Source organism: Prenolepis imparis, unplaced genomic scaffold (assembly GCF_030444845.1).
Source record: "Prenolepis imparis isolate NDT839.2.m4 unplaced genomic scaffold, iyPreImpa1.0 SCAF_5, whole genome shotgun sequence".
In the NCBI taxonomy this organism is placed as follows: domain Eukaryota; kingdom Metazoa; phylum Arthropoda; class Insecta; order Hymenoptera; family Formicidae; genus Prenolepis; species Prenolepis imparis.
The window spans coordinates 10,760,569-10,773,735 of NW_028141163.1; the positions used below are offsets into that span (position 1 = coordinate 10,760,569).

Below are 13,167 nucleotides of genomic sequence, written 5' to 3' on the forward strand. Positions count from 1 at the left end.
CATTTTTTTCTATTTATAAAAATCTTAATTTTTATACGAAATATATATTTAAAGGTAAAAAAAATTTGTACGTCAAAGTATTATCTGCTTCTACAAACATACATATTAAAATTTTTTTTCCCGTTGGAAACAGCAACGTTAGTATGCAGGTGTAACAGTTGTGGATGTGGTCTTACATATGTCCATACCGAGTATAATTATAGACACGCGTGCACGTCATTAGAACCACGGCGCGAAGTGCATTTGAATGAAGATATATGCATGCAAAAGGGGTGCATTACACATTACATACAAGAGCGAATTACAAAACTTCTAAATTCAATTCAAATAATACAAAAGCGTTTGCAGTGACTTTTAAATTCTCGATCATTTGTAAAGCAATTATTTTTTTTTATTTATTAATAATTTATTAATATATTGATATTTATTAATAAAATCAAGCTAGAGAATTATTAAATCGTCCGATTAAATACCGCTTAAAAAATTGTAATAAATCTCTCGTCAATTTTAATCGCCCATAATACCTATAGAATAAATTTTTATTTTGCGTACTGCAAAGAGAGTATATTTATTTTCTTTTATGTAAATCAATTTCTTTCGCAGTTTTAATAGTCATTAATTATGTTTACGCACTCCCTAGAAAGATGTTAATTATAAGACACAGATAATTAATTTCTCACGAGTCTATCTCGATCTAAATTAATTGTCTGAAAATGCGATAGCGACCACACACTTTTAAAAAGAGAGCGCTCATTTTCTATCTCCCTTTCTCCCAGTCAAATTTTCCTTCTCTCTCGCCTCTTATTTTTTTTACGCATTAACTTCCCCCCTAAATGTCTAAACGATAAGTCATCGGTTGCTCTCCGCTCGAGTCCCACATGGGAAGCTGAGATCATCGACACTTATGGTCATAATGCCCTTCCCCCATGCCTTATCTCCCTCGTCTCGTCAGCTACTTCTTCGAAGAAAAAAAGTCCTTCCCTTTCCCTTCCCCTACATATTTTTCGCATTATTTTTCTTGCACGTCGAGAGAATAATATACCTATACGCTCACAATCTCGAGCAGCAATGTGTAACGTCCCGTTCTCGCCAATTACTCGAACTCGCTACAAAGAACGCGCTGTACAAAGAAAATGCATCGTGTCCTAAATAAGTCCAAGACATCGTAAATCACGGTTGCGTGAAGTGTAACGCGTAAAAACAGGTAGAAAGTATATTGAGTCAAAAATTTTTTTTTTTTTGAACGGAATCGATTTGCTCATCCACATCTCCTACTAAATTTTAATAACAATTCCCGACACATATACTCATATATGTGTCGTAGCAATTATAACAAAATATCGGATTCTTACTGTCCTTTACACTCGAATCTTAAAAAATAACAAACTCTGTATAATTAATTCAATGCTGATATGCTTATTTATTAGTACACTTTTTTAAATTGTCACAAGCATCACACACTTTAATTATACAGAGTTTGTTATTTTTTAAGATTCGAGTGTAAAGGACAGTAAGAATCCGATAATTAATAATTATTATTAATAATTAGAAATATTAATAATAAAATATAATTAAATAATTAAAAATTATCAATATAAAATGTGTTAGTTTTAATTACAATATCTAATTATTACCTCGCATTGATATATTTTATAAAAAAAAAAGTCCGTGAAGCGAGAGCAGAGATTATTGGGACAGACTCGATTAATTATTTGTGCATCTGCTTTCTAGCGCGAGAAGAGGCGTGCATCAGATATACTTACTTATGTACGCACGTGTATATACTCTATCTTTCTTTCTGTCTCTCTCTCGCGAGATATAAAAATACCGGATCTCTCCAATAAGACGACGCATTTCGAGATACGTTGCGAGATGACAGAGGAGCAGCTGTAGGAACAGGATCTTCGAACTCGTTCTAAACACGCGTCCATTTCGCAAAGCGAATTCTTCGCGTTGGATTAAAGCCGTAATAAGACTGTCGCGAAAAACCACATCGACGTTTTATTAAATCTCAAATGTAGAAAGTATCATGAAATCTATGAATCTCACAACAAAGCATTTATCAGCATCTAAAGGAAAGTGTTAATCTTATCGTAATTAAATATACGTATGTCATTGTGTCATTAATGATGATGGTTTTTATCTTTTTACAAAATTAAAGAGAGAAATGATAGGAACGATCAAACTTCATTTTTTTAAACGGATTTTACGCGTATCGATCATATACAATTTTAATAACAATTTAACTAAGGTTGTTAAACTGGCTGTAGGGAGTGCGTTACCCTCTTCGAAATAGACTGCACGGATCGTTATATCGTTATTCTTGGCATTCTGTTGCCACATACAATAGAAAGCGCGAAAATAGAACTGTGTGGATTTAATCGATTTTCTGTCTACGTTATCGCGAATAGTAATGCATATTCGGTTTCGCAAGGAAACACGCAACAAATAATATTCCCTCTCTTCTACGGAGATATAAAGCAAACAATTGGTGGAAGCGCATTTCCATGTTCTATTGTTCACCATGGATGCGCTTGTTTCGAGCAAAATGAAAAAAAGAGATGAAGGACAAAAAAAACAAAGCCGTATACTTCTCTAGAATGCTCGTTGTAGTGTGGACATTGTCGTTTGTTTCATAAGAAATCTTCTCTTTGCACTTACCTGAAACAGAAAAGAAAAAGGAGGATCAGCATTGTATTTCAACGTGAATCAAATTGTGAGATTATTGTCTAGGATAAATGTCACTTTTTTTAAATTAATTAGGGGATCACGCAAAATTACGTGGCCAAGAATTACAAAACCATATTGATAGTTATTTTTTATGAAATTATATTTTTTATTATAAAATTTAATTTTTTATTGAATAGATTTTGCCTTTATATTTTATATAAATTTATATTTTATTTTTGCCTGTATTTTATATTTTCATTACACACGCGTGTGTATTGTGGCGATTTGAACAATTTCAAATAAATGATATTTCTTATTATATATTATATAATATGTATGTATGTATGTATTATATATTATTATATTATTTATATAATAAATTTTATTATATAAATAATATATAAATTAAGAAATATTTTTAATTTAAATAATATATGTATAATTATATTCCTTATTACCTATAGATACACATGATTATTAAATGAGATTTTATACGAAGAATATTGAGTCACATATTTAAAAATAATGTTCTTTACATGCTTTCTTAATGATTTACTCAAATGCAATCGTTCATCTCGGAGAAGGATATCAATAACGTTTTACTGACATATATCGAGTCGCAGCTCGGTGAGGGTACATCAATTACTAATTAAACACAGATGTAATGTCTCATCATTTCTTATCCTTATCACCCTGTTTATTAGCTCGTTCTTAAAGCGGATCCTGTGGTAATGCCGTGCCGTTTCGCGGACAAAAAAAAGTCACTCAGCCGTGATCGAGCCGAGTGTTAGACCGAGAGACAGTGATAAATGAGAGGGACTGACAAGAAACGCGCACATGTCAAAAAAAAAGCAATAGCGACTCTCCCGGGGAGGCGACAATGGTATACGAAAGAAGGAAATATAAGAGTGAGTGTGTTTAGTCTGCTGATATACATGCAGCTCTTAAGAAAGAGCAGCGAGCTCCTCTTTCGTATTCACGACTCTCTCAGTCATTCGTTTTCCTTTAGGGACTTCACTGTTTATCGGATATCGACGTATGAAACGCAGATATCGCGCTCGTTGGAGCATGCAAGAGAAGGCTTACGTGTTACGGGATATACCGGATTAGTAACCGTATCCGGATCGAGTTCTACCAGGGAAAGTAGCTCTCTATATGTGCGATAATTATTATCCGCCATAATTCATATGCGTAAAAATGCGTTCCCCTTTCTGTAAGCTCTTAAATTATAACCTCGATCAACGCTTTACGCGTTACATTAAAATACAAGAAACACGGAAATGTTTGTATAGTGTAATATTTAAGTATAAATTATGATAAATTAAATACAACATATCAATCAATAATCCGGTTCACGATATACATAAGTACATAATTATTGCTTACTATTTTTCTCGATTCCGAATTTGTAAAATAAAATCTCTTCTATTGTCTGTATTGTTCTGTATCTCTCTTGGCTGGCAAATAAACAAATAATTCTCGAATATTTGATTACACATATATATATTACCTAATAATATAAAATTATAGTATAATAATATAATACCTATATACATTTTTTTATATTATTATATATATAATATAATGATATATTAACTTAATTATATTATATTATATATAATAATATAATATAAAATTAGATGTATTATCTATTTTTTGTAATAGATAATTCATGTAATTTTTATTCAGCTATTATAAAATTTGACTTGCTATCCCTGCATTTATTTTAAATATTTAAATGGCCTGATGTGCACATTGATCTTACAATGCACATGACTAAGAGAGGACTGAAAAAGGCAGAGAGAATGGTGGCCCTTATTCACGAGTTGATTCAGAAGGACCGCTTTTGCCCCGACACCGCCTTAATTATGCATTTTAGCGGGCAAAGGGGGGAACATGGCATATTTCGAGAATTATGGCTGCACCATGTGTGTGATTCACCGTGCATTTTATCCACCATATACGCCGCAGTTTATTCGTTGCGGGCAGAGTAATACGTGCAAGTGCATGCTCTATTTCTTATCATCTCGTTTTCTATCGCATGACGCACGCATGCAAGAGCTACGCTTGCCTTCGAAGAGGCAGAACGGATATTTAGTAAGGAGAAAGGCGTTTGAGAGCGTAAATTCTTTGACGCAGCCAGATAATATCGATATAAGACACTTTATATTTTATATTGTCATCTTTTCATTTTTATTTCCGATCTTATTATACATGATGAATGTCCACTTACACGAATATTTAGTTTAGCGTAAAATTATTAATATTATGATCATATATGTATATAGTCAATAATCTATTCGTATCTTCTTATTCTTCTTATTGTCTCTTCTTTATCTATTTCTTTCTTTTCCAAATAAATGAACTAATAACTCCTTTAGGTTCATATGTATATTCTGAATATAGAACTTTTAATTTTTCTCTTATTTATTTCTCATTTTTATTTTATTAAATATATTTCCGCAACATTAATTTAATCATTTTTTTTTTTTTATTTACTTTGCTTCTTTTCAATGGATATTTTTAAATTTAATGACTTCTTTTATAAATATTTTTTCAAGAATTAATTTTAAAATCATTAACTATTATTAACATATTAACTATTAAAAAAAAATTATCTTATTTAATTTTAATAATATGCTTGAATAAAGAGTTATTTTGAAAGAATGCTAAATTAAACTAAAATAGAGAATACATTTAATTAATACATATCATTAACGTTTTATTAATTAAAAAAAAATATATATAGTTATTAAAGTATATTCTTTAACATTAATAACATTCTCTAATATTAGTAACATATATTTCATGAAAAAATATTACTATAATTTCGCAATAATTTTTCAAAAATGTATAATTATTAACAAGTGATTTTTTAAAAATATATCAAGATAAAATCTCATAAATAGCAAGAACGACGTTAAATCAGATATCGCTTGTATCTGGAATAAATTTTTGTCAGGACGAATTAAATCTGCGATTTATTTTTCGCTGCACTTCTGCCGTCAAGCCACTTAAATGCAGCGAGATATCGCGGCTGGCGAGGCTGCCGTTACGCGACCGTGAAGAAGGCTAAATAAACGGTCGGTTAATTAGCTTCGTAATTAATAGAAGCACGCTCGACGAATAAACAAACGAACGAAGGCTTGTGAAAATCGGTAAGCATAATTTTGTGCGTCGATCTACTTTCTCGGCTGAACGCCTCGGCGTACGTTTCACATTCGAGAGAGAAAACTGGTATAATCTAGCAACGCTAATCTTACATTTGCGTGTATTATTTATCATCGCGGTCGTACGTTGCTTTTACCGCGCCGGATGTCCCAGTTCTATACAAATGCGTTGTCCATCGCTTTTGCGTTCGTTTGCGGCTTCATTCACGGACGCGTTTTATTCCTGCGAGTCATGCATAATTTGTATCGCATTCGTAATGTGTTTCTTCCGATCGGAAACATCGAGATTACATCGAGATTACATCAAAATTACATAGCTTGGGAGTAAACAACACTGTTTTGTAGCTTGAAGATAGAAGGACAATCGTGCGTTACTTCTGTCAAGAATAATATCCTCCAAATATACTTATATCATCTCCCTTCTACTTCTGAGTATAAATATATAATTTTTTTTAAATTTAATAATATGCGTTTAAATAAAATGTTAATTCAAAAGAATGTTATATAAAACTAAAATAGAATAAATTTAATTAATGTTTTATTAATTAAAAAATATATATTTATTTATTAAAGTATATTCTCTAACATATATTACTAATATTTCATGAAAAATATTTGACAATGAGTATAAGGCTGCATGTTATTGACATACGATGTCAAATAATTAAAAAAAATTTTTTAACTATAAAGAAAATTATGTATATGTATATTTACGAATTTTTCTTATTGGTTATCATAAGAAGGCAGAGAAAACGAAACATTTTTCCGAGAGAAATGCCAATCGACGATAAAACTGCTTCGAAGGAGACGTCTTCTCGCGAGAATACGGAGAAAAAATATTGGCTTTGGGACGAAAGCATTACAGGAAGTACTTTAAATAACTCTCTGAGAGCTACATAACTGCTATGGAAAAGAATAACGAGTATTAACCGAAGAAAGTTTATTCACGCGAATATAATATGACTTGAGCAGTAAAATGTGTGCTGAGACCAAAACGCAATTATCGCAAATGCGTGTTTTCTCTTTTATCTCTTTCAATTTTCTTCTCAAATATTATGTCAATTTTCATTAATAACAGCGGAAATTGTGATCGACTTATATAAGTCTACATTGATGTATAGGATAGATTAATACTATCGATTAGAGCAATTAGCGAAATTGAAGAATTGGCATTGTTTAAAAATATCAAATAGTTCGAATAACACATATGTTAAAACAATCTCTATTGCTTATAAAAATATGCATATGAAAATAATATTGCAAAATCGACGTAATCGATTCTAAAAAAAAATATATCATTTTTAAGACAATAAATAATAGATAAAAAGAGAATCGCTTTCGAGTTTGCGAGATGAAAATTGTGATCCATTATAATAACTAAGATATAACTATAAATAAAAGTGTTTTTAATATTAATAAATAGAGAAAAATGACAATAATTCTTAAATATCTCATAAAATAGATTTACATTCGTAATGAGGCCGCAATAAATATTTTCCATATGTTTGATTATCCAGTAAAAATTTTTACTTAAAATCTTCAAGCAGCCTCTTTTCTAATTAGGTGACATAGAAGACGCGGAGTTCCTGGTTCGAAGAAAGAGGAACATCCAGGGTCGTTAATCTCTCGGCGGATGACGAGGCAGGAGTTCACGAGTCTCCGCCGGAGGAAGCGTGACTCATCCGCAAACTCTTAAGAACACGTAGTGTAAGGAAGAAAACGATGATCTCTATGTCGGGACCGATTCGAGAATCCATTCGCACGCAAAGTCGATTCATGCTCTCGAACTGTTAGTTAGTAAGAACACGATCATAGCAAATCGAGTGCTCTTCGTTTTATGTAGTACTGATATCGCGATAATTATTACAAACAAAATACCAGGTGTTCTCGACTTCCTGCGACTGTATTTCAATTATATGTTTTTTCTTTTATTTTTTTTACGTATTGTTATGCATATTTTATCAAATTCGCGATATAAAACTAATTAGCCAAACATAAAAATTTTCTATTTAGTTTTAATTTTTAAATAGATTTTAAATACATATTTTAAATAATTGATTTTTAATCTTTACAATATTATTCGTTCGTCGAGTCGCGAAAAATCAGTGAATTCACATCAAAGCGACAGCGCAATGTATAAATCAATTCAGGCGTAACATCTCCGGAAATTTAATAGTGTCATCTTTGTAAATAAACTATCAAAGAGGGGAGTTCATCGGATCAATTCTGTAAATTATGCAGACGCAACGGGAAAGGGAAGAGGGGCGGCTGATAAAATGCAGCATCGATGGCGCTCGCACGTTCGCAAACAAGCTGCAACAAGAGCTCGAAAAAAGTAACTTTAACGGCGGCGGACCGTATAGGCCGCAGGATCTCTCTGTCAAGGGATGTCAGGGCAGCCTACCTATATATAGAGAGAGAGAGTCGGGGACCCCGCCATAAACTAGCTTTTAAAGGTATCAGAAAGGAGATGGAAAGGGCGAACGCACGTTTACAAAGGGACGCATTTTTGCGGATTAAGAACGCTCTTTGTGCACATACTTTGTTCGCGAATCAGACCCAACTATCTCTATGCGTGTACATAGGTGACGAATGCAACTCTGTCTTATGCTAACAATGAAGGATGAGCCTCATCAACTAGCGTAATTATGCAGATTAATGCGAAGGTTCGCGTGACGCGTATTTTTAAACAAGTCAGACGGTAACTTGAAACAAAAAGTTATCCAGAAGAATTGTACTTGCGAAAGAAAAATTTGAATTAAATCTTTCTTTAATGAGAATTAAATTTTTTTAAAACTCACTTTCAATTTAAAAGTTTTTAAAGTCAAATTAAGTAAAAAAAGATTAACACACGGGATGTCTAAACTAAAATCTTGTAAAAAAAATTCCCTGATAATTTCCCGATTTTCCAGATATTTTCGTTTAAAATTCCATTTTTAAAAATTTCCTAAATCCCAATCAAATTCCATAAGAACTCCCTGATTTTTCAAGGTAGAACAAAATTTCCTAATACTAAATTTTCAAGATTTTTTTCCCGGGAGTATACACCCTGATTAAAGACAAGATATGTTAATTTACTCGCATAAAATTTTTTGATTTATTAAAATCAATGATACGATTATTCTTTCGAGAAATATTTTATTAATTTTCGAAGACTCTGGTTTTAAAACGATATAGTGCATTCGTTAATTCAATTAAACATTTATGGATCAGAATAATTTCTAATAATGAAAAATGCAATGCCCTCAAGCAGGAAGACGATCAATTAACTTGAAAGCGTAATAGGCAAACGACTAATATTATCTCAATCATATTCGGTTGAAAATTCCACAATTTCGCCAAGGCGGAAACGCTCGTCCCGTTCAGAGAACTGCCTTCTGCGGTTTGCAATTTTCGCGACGGAACGAAACGTCGCGACGCGAATAAACTCTCGAATGTGGAAGAGCAAACCGCGAACAGCATTAGCAAATTCAACCGCAACCTTAATTAACTAATATCGATAACGGCAGCGCGCGTCCGCAAATACCATCGTGAAAATTGTGGATTCCAATTATTGACGGTGGTTAAACATATAGGACACGTAAGTACGAAATTTACATTGGATGAGCAATAATAATTCTGTGTGTGCCTGTCTTTCATTAAGAAATTATGATATACGTCACTTTATAATTTGTTTAATTAGCAAACTTAAATTAGTAAAGACACGAGAGTGACTTTCCGTTTATGAATCCTTAACAAAAAAAGTGTCAATGGCAAAATAATGATACTATCTGCTTAATTAGGTTAATGTATTCTGTGCAAAAAAAAATGACAAATTGTGATTCTTAATATGATATATGCGTATGAATGCAGAAGGTTACGATGATTCATGCAAAAAAAATTACAACAGCGTATATTGTGTAATGCGGTGGTCTCGAAAGTAGAAAGTATGACGCGTCGATTAATCACAATCGCGAGATTAATTGCGTTATTACGTTACCGCGCTCGCGCGCGTCGCTAATCAGCTGTTGTAATTAATCGTCCGAGTTCGTTGCTCCCCACAAACAGATTCGTAGTGCTTTCAGCGTGTTAACGGAAGTACTTCATATAATTTTATACGTCTAACGTAATTCAAAATATTCGCTATATAATAATTAAAAATTTGATTTAGAAAAAAATATTTTATAACGTTCCCAAAAAATTTTAGTTATTTTTTATTAAAAAAAAATGGCATAATTTAAGATAAAAAGCATCTATAATTTTTATATGAATACACATTTCTTAAGTAGAAAAAATAATATAAAAAGAATTTTTGTCCTATATACCTACAATTATCAAAGAAAATAGCTTTTTCTTTAAGATTTTTATATCATTCTTAATCTTTTTAATATCGAATATAGAATTACTTACATAACGCGAATAATAATAATTATTGCTTATACAAACTTGACGGATCACTGAAGTTAATTACGTAATGCCGCATCGTCATCCCTGATGTGTCAGATTTCATAATGCATGCGAAATATTCTTTTTTTTTTTTTTTTTTTGCGAATCGTGCTTCCTTTTCAATTAAGGTGACACAAATTTTACCGTTTAATTTTTACGTTTTCACCCCCGTGCAATTTAACGCTCAATTCTGTCGCTAACCTCGCAGCAAATTGCTATCTCAATTGATCGTGTCCTCGACAATGCATTTGTGCCAACCGTTACTCAACGGGTGCATTGTAGGACACGTGTATCGTACACTTTTTCCGCCGAACTCATTCCGATCCGCTCGTCTGTCACGCGTCCGCCTGATGTCACTTCCGGTGGCTACATTCAGACACGAAAAATGAGGAAGTTTCATACCCAAATTATGCCAATTATTTTGATTACTATGGTTAGAAGAGACTTTTCAATATTTTGGATCAATAAGAATTGATGGCTCACAAAATCAGAAATTATCTTTAAAGAAATCTTTTTTTTTTAATGTATACGGTAAATCACGAATAAAAATCTTTAAAAAAATCTTTAAAACAATATATGTTTGATGATTCAGTAAAAATTTCTACTTAAAATCTTATTATATTATATATCATTTTACGAATTTTTCTTAAAAATCACTGTTCTTTTTAGTTTCGTACTTTTCATATTATTTCATACAGACAACAAGCTCATTTTTAGTGTAGTAAATTAATCGCACTGAGACCCTTGCATCATGTCCGGTGAGTCGTTTTGAACTTGATAAAGTCAGCTGCTGTTCCGCGAAACATAAAGTGGATCATCAAGAAACGAGATGAAAAAATGTGTCGCGAGATACAGTCGCAGTATCGCCGGCTAGTTCTACGAATACTTTTTCCTATGCAAACAAGTTAATTTCATTGGCACGCAGCAAATAAGTGCTATTAAATTAACGTTAATTAAATTGGACCTGCGTGTAACATTTTTTTTTTTTTTTGTCAAATTTAACGCATTGATAAAATACCGTGTGTCAAACTATAAATTCTACTGTATAAGAATAAATAAAGTTTTATCAAAGAGAATTAATACTATATATTAATTTTGTAGCAGCAAAAATCTATAAATTATATATACATTTATTAAGAAAATTATATTAACAATTTTTAAATAATTTAGAGTTAAAGAAAAAAATTTTTTTTTCGAAATAAGCGATACTTCCAATTTTTGGATTATCTATAAATCATCTATAAATGTTATTAAATTAATATTATTAAATTGGAAAAGCATGTAATAAATTTTTTCGCGAGTTTAACGTATTAATAAAATACTATGTGAAAATAATAAACTATAAATTTTATAAATAATATACATAAATAATAACTCTATAAATCTAAGCCGTACACACATTTATTTAAAAAATTATATTAACAATTTTAAAATAATTTAGAATTAAAGAAAATTTTTTTTTGCTAAATAAGCAAGATCTTTCAATTTATTTGAATCAATTTATACATCTGCATACGTTGTAATGTACCTATCGGAAAACTAGAGTGCAGCAACCGGGAAATTAGCATACTTATTGTCGAAATGTACTACGGTTTGCCGATACAACTGTAGACGAGGGATCTCATAAATGTGTCACGCGATTTTTATCTTCGAGAGAAAAAGAAATGGACGCATTTGCATACGTCAACGTCGTCTGCGCATCGCTTTCGCATCTCCATCACTTATTTCCCATTGAATTCTCCACAGTCCTAAACACACAAAATGCTCGGACCCGCCTATACCAGGTGACGCATGTTATTAACGGCCAACTTGCATAAACATTAGGCTGATTTTGGCCTTCAATGCGCGTGCGAGAAGATCTAGATAAGATTTATCTTGCGCTACTTATGTGCGTTTAATTTTCTACCAATCAAAATACTAATCTTCGAAGATATCTAGATATCTAGGTATATAGATTAATTTTAAATTAATTTTCTAATAAGAGAAACAAAATAAAATCGGTGGCTGTTAATTATGGGCTGTTAATGATTAACTCGAGCAATATTCCGTTAGGTAGAATTCAATCCGTTATAAGGATTGATTCGCATTGCAAAGCATAGAATGTAGAAGAATATCCCTGTAGTTAATATATATACATGTCTATAATTTACGAGTCTATCTGTACGCTTATGATGCCTATCGTTTTTTCACCTGAGATTAATCGGACAATTTTAATCCGTGACCTTTCCACAGCTGTTTTCTTTTTCAACCACGCCCTACTTCCTCGACGATAGCGAAATCCTTTTGTATATTCCTTGATTTATGTTTATCTGTTCGGTAAATTGAATTAAGTTGAATGAGGTATTTCCGGCTAATTTTATTTAAATAATGCGCTCTATATGTCAGCGAGCAAGATCATCTGGTCACGATTTTATTTCTAGAATTCTCCTTTTTATATTATAATTATGCAATTATTACGAAATAAATAATTGTTGATACGGTTCTCCGCAAGAAATAAGAGTAGTCGCATAGATAAAATGTTTATAATGTCAATGAATGAAATTAATATAATAATTAATTAACATTAAGATTGATAAATATCCATCGCTATCGTCTAAGCTTAAACTTTTAACGAAAAGAGAAAAATGCTAGGCTTTTGTTCTCTAAGAATCTCAAGATAATCCTAAGAAAGTTCAGTTTTCTGGACAATAAACTGCAAAAAAAATTCGTAAATGATTACGTGCTTAAAAAAAAAAAAAAAAAAAAACAGGTTTTGTTACCACCTTCTGACATGCAACATTCTGTAATCATTCGCTTTTCTCACGCACCAATTGCCGCCGTGGGGCGAAAGGGAAGAAATCCGCTCACTTTGTGTAATTGCGCTCTGTCGACTGTTAGTCTACCTTGACTAACAGAATTTCAC

The 13,167-nt window shown here is 31.8% G+C and overlaps 2 protein-coding genes across 24 annotated transcripts in view; one reads left to right on the forward strand and one right to left on the reverse strand.

Moving 5' to 3' along the window:
- LOC145935871 (uncharacterized) overlaps positions 1-13,167 on the forward strand; it is a 271,196-nt gene that overhangs the window by 217,497 nt on the left and 40,532 nt on the right. Inside the window, exon 8 of one of the 4 annotated variants that reach the window (XR_014425294.1) lies at positions 7,404-7,547. The exons of the other annotated variants lie outside the window; for them this stretch is intronic. The gene's annotated coding sequence lies outside the window, so the exon portion shown is untranslated. The remainder of the gene's footprint in view (positions 1-7,403; positions 7,548-13,167) is intronic. 4 annotated transcript variants of the gene reach the window in all.
- The window catches only part of Raskol (Ras GTPase-activating protein raskol), a 370,271-nt gene that overhangs the window by 41,428 nt on the left and 315,676 nt on the right, over positions 1-13,167 (reverse strand). The gene's annotated exons all lie outside the window — the stretch shown is intronic.